This window comes from Trachinotus anak, unplaced genomic scaffold, assembly GCF_046630095.1.
Source record: "Trachinotus anak isolate AG129_WGS33_773 ecotype Australia unplaced genomic scaffold, CSIRO_AGI_Tana_v1 ptg000034l, whole genome shotgun sequence".
NCBI lineage: Eukaryota > Metazoa > Chordata > Actinopteri > Carangiformes > Carangidae > Trachinotus > Trachinotus anak.
This window is the reverse complement of record NW_027273885.1, coordinates 6,766,529-6,774,460: the sequence shown is the minus strand read 5'-3', so window position 1 is coordinate 6,774,460 and position 7,932 is coordinate 6,766,529.

The window sequence follows — 7,932 nt, the reverse complement described above, 5'->3', positions numbered from 1 at the left end:
TGCGTGTGCTCTCTCTTGAATGCTCCTCTCTTCTCACTTCCACACAGAGATTCTACCGCTCTCTGTCTCTCAGGGTTTGTTGTTTTTCTGTGTGTGTGTGTGTGTGTGTGTGTGTGTGTGTGTGTGTGTGTGTGTATGTATGTGTTTTTGCATTTTTGTGCCGAGCATCAGCATCACTGTGCATGTGTGTGTCTACATCTACCACATGGTTCCCTTTTCCACTGCTGCAAAGGCAGAGCGAAATATGCTCAGAAAGTCAAATACAGTGGTACAAGGAGAGGTAGAAAAGAGAGATGAGAGTGTGTGTGTGTGTGTGTGTGTGCTTGTGCCGACAGGGAAAGCGCAATGGTGAAGAGGAGTGTGGTGTAATCAATTGCTCTAAAACTGCAGTTGAAAGAAAGCCCTAAGGATTTCAGAGTGATATAAAGTGGAAACAGAGAAAAGAGTCTTTGGAAGAGACAGACAGAGAAAGACAAAAGACAGACGGTGGAAGAAAGTCACAAAGTCGTACGATAAAAGAGTGAAAGGGAAGCAAGTACAAAGGGAGAGCAGGTAGGCAGAGATTAAAGAGGGGAAAGGAACACTCTGACCCTCCGAATTTCTCCTCATATCCTACAAATCAGATTGGGTGTCACTTTTACCGAACACTTTCACGTACCACGTCTCTTCACAGACAGTAAATGATGACTCCTGAATAATCTGGCTGACCTCGACTCGGCCACATTACCACCACATCTACCACGATGATGAGCAGCGTGCTCATGAGGCAAGGTTCAGATGTAAAATAGATTCACATAGCTTAGCAGCAGAATGGAGTCCGTGGGATCATTTATTCCCCATATTTTAAATCCTGCTCAGTAACCGCCACGGGGAAGTGTGTGATCTATGATTGGGGAGCGTGTGCACATGAGAGAGAGAGAGAGAGAGAGAGAGAGAGAGAGAGAGAGAGACAGACCGATGGATACTTGGCACTGGGATGTTATTAGGCATGGAGAAAATTGAACGTAGACTCGACATAACAGAGGAGGAGCAATGGGAGTGAGAGCAAAGAGAGGGAGAAAGATGATGATGATGACGAGTGGGGGGAGGGGCAACACAGGGGGCTATCACCAGGAAAGGCTCTTCGTGCACTTCCTGCATTGAGTTTTGAGAATAGATTGATGACTGCAACCCATCGTTTGTTCCTGCATGTAACCCCCACCCCACTGAATTGCAGGGGTGCAGCGAGATGACTGGGAGATACTTCTTCTTCTCCTGGTCTCGACCAGCAGGGGAGCCAATAACAGTGGATTATGGCACATCAAGGAGTCGGGCTGCAGTAATAAAGAACTTGGGATTTGGTTGAGGGGTATGACCTCTGCGCCATGCTCGCCCCCGAGGTAGAAGTGCTAATCTCAGCGGTTATCATGAAGTGCTGGTGATCCTAACTATAAAAATTCCGATCCTTGGGCGGCAGGGCTACGTGGATCCTGCCTGTGGATCAGCCCCTCATGGGCCCCCAGTGGTTCTGATCTTGGGCATGTGTAATTATTTCCTCTACTGAGGTTACACCTTTATTGATCCAAGCTAAGCCCCTTCCATCTTATTGCCTCCGCCGTTCATCCTGTGGAGAAATCCATTGAGTTGGTTGTACCGGCTCACATTAATCACACATTAATAAAGCTTCTTGGCACATTCATTATTACAAGTGCTCGGAGGAAACTTGTGTATAGTGTAGAAGCATTAGCATGAAGATAAAAGGGTGTGGGTAACACAACCTAACAGGTCCTTTAATAGATGATCCATTAGAAGTATCAAACTGGATTATCCAGCTAAAGTAAACTGCAGGATGAAGACACCTAATACAAACACTGAAGTGTTATGTATGTTCTGAGTCTGATTTACTATTCATCAATGCAGGCATTTCCATATGAAATAAATTGAGCTCTGTCTCCTATGCCCTCTGTAGGTATGTGCTATTCTTGGTATTCTTCTTGCAGACTGAAAAATAAGCATGCATGTCAGGCAGCATGGCTCAAATCTGTACAAACAGAAGAGATTGTAAACGGGAAACACATGATGTAAATAATGGATTGGCCCATTCTGCCAGGACACTTCAGACAGGATGGCAGTATCGGGGGGTCAGTGTAGGCTATAGTCCAAACCAGCAACTCTGACTTGTAGCCCCACAGTCGATGGCATGTGTCAGACCATGGCCATCAGGTGAAGAAATGATCATTTGAGCAGTCATAACCGAGGGGAGAGGAATTAGTTCTTCCTTGCATGGAGTGAGAAAGTGAGGAGGAAGTGTCATTTTTCTTAATCCTCTCTCTGCTCCCCTGGCTCAAGTATTCTTTCTCCTCCTGCAACCCCTATAGGCCTACTCCATCCACCGACACCCCCACCCGCATTCTCCCATTCACTCCTGCTTTTGGCTCCATCCCTCTTTGTTTCCTCTCACCTCCTCCCAGGCTTCATTAGCTCTGATTGATCCTCTTGTCAGAGCTTGTGGCACCCGATGAACTGCATTGTTACTCGTGGCTCGGAACGAAAAAGGGGCTTGAATGGAAATCAAGAGGAAAAGCACAGTAAACGTACAGTATCGCTACAAGGGCGTAGTGGAGAAAGCTGAGTCGCCGGGCATGCGTGTGTTGAGATACTGAAATAAAATTGTGCAAATGTGTCACACCTTTTGTCCTCAGTGCTGAATTGTTTAGCAAAAATGCAGAAGTTGTAGTTAGAAGCTGCAATATCAAAAATATTTAACTCTTTAAGACCAAATGCCTGTTTTACATCTGGTGTTGAACAAAGAGCAGAGCTGGAGGCCAGAATTTAATTGCATGAAGAACTGGTGAATGCATGAAGAGGCAAGCTATGTTTGCAATGGAAAATGTGTAAATTATTAAAAATCTATCTGAGCAAGCTGGTATAGCTTTGACTGAAACAAATTCATCAGTGTCAATATACTGAAGCAAGAAATCATTATGCAGAAGAAAGAGGCTTCAGGAGCTTCCTAGCACCCATTATATAGCTACTCTTTATTTTTTATAAGCTCTGTCGTTTAAAGGGGAGCTAAACTTTCGGGAATGAGCAGATCTATTAGTGTTTAAATTATGAATTATGTGAGTGTGAAGATGTACAGCACAGCACTATGCTTGTTATATATGAATACATAATTCAGAGATACTGTAGCATGTTTTTATCTTGTGCACAGAAAGCTCAAGTGTCCACAGAGGAAGTAAAGCAGACCTGTGCACACACCATAAAAGACCACATCCAATGACCACTGAACACTCTCTCAAAAGAAAACATTCAGACTGATGCACTTTGCTTTATACTGAATATAATTTTAATTATTCATTCATGGTCTCATTGGCTCATTGAATAGATATTTAATTTGCAACCTAATAGTCAAGGGTGAGTCACCTCAATAGATGAGAAATTCTTCACAAATACACACATCTTCATGCACTGAGACTCTAGTCATATGTGAGATGGGTGTATTTCATTAGCTCGATTTTCTTCAAGATGTAACCATCGTAAAATGAATACTTTGTTTATAAAAATCACTGTGTCGATTTTATTCTAAAACAATGAACTGTGAATGATCTGCTGCCATATTATATTTTGGACTGGGTGAACAGAATGTGCCTGATCCTGGTTTGAGCACCACCACACAGTCCAGACACAGTGACACTATGTGGAGGAAAGAGGTATAACAGGGAGGGACTGAACATCTCTGATAGCTGCTCTGTGCTTGGAAGAGGCTTGACTGGGTGGGGGATCTGATTCCAGATCTGAGACATTTTGGAAATTGTAGCACTCATATAAAAGCAGCAGACTGTTAAGATTATTGGTCATAACCCCTCAGTGACTGACAGTCTGAAGCTGCAGCTCTCTTAGCTGCTTTCTGCTAGAGCTACATGCAGTGAGTAGATGATTTAATTGGTGGCCATATTTTCAACTTCAAGAACTCAGTCCAAACTCAAAATTGAATTTGTTTTGCTTTTGTTGTTGTTCACAGGTATATATTTTACAACTTTTTCCCAAGTGATGTGGGAAATCTTGTGCATCCAAATGGGTTGATGTGCCCTGTTGGGTAAATAGTATCCGTAAGTAGTATCCGTAACCCACTGGCCCATTTTCCCTGTACAGTCTAAGTTAAAATTCAGTCCAAGGCCATCAATGTCAAAAAGCTTTGGCATCCATGCTCTACAGCAATCTCCTCCTGTAATGGATAAGTGTTAAAAAGTATGGTCTTCTGGGACCTGCTGCCATGTTGAGTTCTTTCTGAGAGGAACAGTGTCATTCCTTCTGAGCATCCCTGCAGGCAGAAGGACTGTTAAGATCTCTGATACCTTCCAGCTCCTTTACATTCATGTAAAGGATCTAATATGCAGGTTTAGAGACACCTTCTCTTCTAACAGTGCTGTATTTTAATATCCAGGGAAGTGCTTACCACTGCAAAGCAGAGATTAGTCTTAGTAACTAGATGCTCTATTTTTTTTTTCATTTAAAGGATATCACTATTTGAGATACTGAAAAAATGAAAATAAAAAATGGAGTAGCCATAAAAGAAAGATAAAGGAGTGAAAATACATGAAATGTGATATAGTGGCTGTCTGGCTCTTTCCACAATTGAGAAATGTTATAATCCCTCAAACAGAACAATAGATCAATGTTCTCATAGGCATTTTGTCACTTCTGTCACTTTGCATTGCACTAAATTGAACTGTATGGAAGGAAGTGAGCGAGACAAGTGATTTTAAGCTTTGTTTTGCATTTTCATTCCCTTTCATTGAGTTACTTACTCAGGCTACGTTCTTTGAGTGGTGGGTGTATGACAGCAGTATGACAGTTAATTACTTGTAAATTCATGCCATACAGTACTGTACATTAAATCCAGCTGGTAACATATACATAAAAGGGGTATTATACATACTGCATTACATCTGCTTATGAAGTGGAAATAGGTTATTTCAGTAGAGTGCAATAAAGAGATGCTGTATGGCGGAGTGAAGACATGCCTGATCCCATTATTTTTGATTAAGCCCAACAGTTAGTGCACAATCAATCAAAGTCTTAGTCCTGTAGTGGAAAATCCCCACAAACCCTGTTGGCCAGGATTCTCATCTTTGACCTCATTCAGCCCTTACAGCAAAGGTCCTCGTCTACAGGCTCCTATTGATATGCACATTGCACCCAAAGGCATCAATACAGGATGCATAGATCCCGAGGCAATTATAATCACAACAGCTTGCTTTGTGTGCATGCCTACATGTCTGAGTTTTCAAGACAAGATGGTCTTGTGCAAAAGTGTGCTGGCAATTAGGCATCAAAGTGCAAAGACGTCCTCTGGAAAAAGGTTTTGCAGCTTATGTTTGTGATATCATAAGAGGCAAATGCTTCACAAGCACATTGCACAGCTTGGGATTGCAATGCTTGGCATTTAGCACTTTGCCATTTTTACTCTGAGAAAGATGGATATGGAATATGAATGCTCACTGACATGATGACTCAGCAAAATGGCTGCCTTCAGCATACAGCCCCCTCACCCCTTGTTTCCATTCACACAAACACAAGCACACACACAATCTTGTGAATACTTGTGAATCACAAGTATTCACTTCCACCCAAGCAGATCACACAATAGTAAGCCCCGTGGTGAATGCTATGGCTACGTGTTTCCAAAGCAAGTCTGAATCAGGCGTCATTTCTATTCACACAAAAAGTAATTAAAAGGTTTTAGCTTAATAATCTAGGCTACATTTCATAATTAATTGCGATTGCAGTGGATTTTTTATTTATTTATTTTTTTCAGAAACAGCCATGTGTTTTTTCTAAAAAAAAAAAAATAAATAATAATAATAATAATAATGTATGAATGGGCATGGAAGGGGCAGCATGTGCAATAGGTTTCTTGAAACCACAAAAACAAAATATAGCCAAATCAAAACCTTGAAAGTGATGTCTGTCACCATCAACCTCTCACCGACTAACTGCTGTGTTAGTCCTCAGGTTGGAGGCACAACTAGGTCAAGCAAAGGGAACCACAAAGGGGCTAAAGTGAGGCAGGATATGAATCTTAAAGGGCCATGACAACATGTTGACTGTTTAACAGCTTCAAAGTCTCCTCAGCCTCATGACCTCAGTCAAGAGTCAACAGACTTAAAAAGACATCTCTGGTCTTGATTTCATTGCTTAAGAAGTGCTGTCATTTCAAATCATCAATTTGCCAATAATGAAAATAAAAGTAAGAGTGGCTTTTCCTAACTTCAGTTGATTTGAGCGTCTGGAACCCACAGCACAATTCAGTATTGTTATCAGGAACGACATCACATATTCAACAGAATCATTGTTGCTTATAGACACTGGCACACTATTTAAAGTTTATGCAGCATGGCTGTGACTTTTGAACCTGCTCTTTCCCACTGATCTGCAGGGAATTCCTTATACATGTATTATTCAAACTGTCTGTCCAGTTTTTTTTACAGTCCTTTTTTATTCTATCGATATGTGACCCCATGACTCTACAGAATGTAGAAAGTATAAAAAAGTTTTAAAAAATCACCCTGCTCTACAGTTCCGCTGTTCTCCACTGAGCTATCTATCTATCTATCTATCTATCTATCTATAGCTGGAAAAAAAAGTGGAGCATTCAGCTGAGCCAGCTGTTTCTCTGAAACAGCCTGAAAAGAGTCAGAATATTGGACCTAAATTTGTCAGGTGACCAAAAACACAACTTCAAATGAATGCTAATGTTGCTCTGTGTCTGCTGGATGTGTAAATGAGCAACAGTTAACATGTCTGCTGTATCAGCTTATAAAGTGATAATAAGTCATGTAAAAAGTAAAGAAATAAAGTTAATGTGCTGAATCTAATATATAAATATAAATATAAATATATATATATATATATATATACACATATATATATATATATATATATATATATATATATATATATATATATATATATATATATATATATATATATATATATATATATATATATACATACTATATATATATATATATATATATACATACTATATATAGTTTCTGATGTGTGTATATATAATGATGAAAATGAAAAAAAATGAAAGACATCCATGTTGTTTGGGTCTAAATCTGAGGCTAAATAGGAGGGTTGTTCTTATTTTTCATTGTGGTAAATCAAAGTAGTTGTTGAACAGTAAACATGAATTCCATCACAGGGATGGTTGACCCAGTGACCATTGATGAAGACATGCAAACATAGTGTTTAATCATGCAAAAACGTGAGCACCAACATGTAGTGACACATGCCAGTGTGATCTGTTTTATTCTTTTTTGTTATGCCACTTATCACCTTACGAATAGTGAAGGTTAGTAGGTTGTACTGACTGCTGCCTGCCTGAAATTGATTGACAGAAACTGATATAGAAACTGACATTATTCATATGAGTGGTCCAACTGACGCAGACAGAAACTGCCATTGTTTTCTATCAACACAAGATATCCAGTTATCAAAGGCACTTAAGTCCTGAAACATGTATTTCTATTCACTGAGGGCTTGCAGACAATGTTGTGTTTGTGTACTAATCAGCTTATCGTAAGCACAAAGGTAAACATGAACATATGTTTACCACAGTGTGAGCCTGTCACAGGTTGGAGCAGTGAATAGAAATAGGTCTCACTTGTGTACAGTATTGTATTTTAATAGCTTCACATTTCAGTTGTTATCAGTCTGTAATCTATACAGTATATTTATACATTAGTGCAGTTTATAATCTCCCCTAATAATGCTGTTACCTGTACACTGAATTAGTAAGACTTTGATTTATTACATTCAAGCAACTTCGTAGATTATATTTGATAATTTAAATTATCACAAAAATGCAGAAATGAAGCACTAAATTTGCAGAAAGATGTGATTTGTGTTGTTATAACTTTTCCTTATTAGTTACAAAAA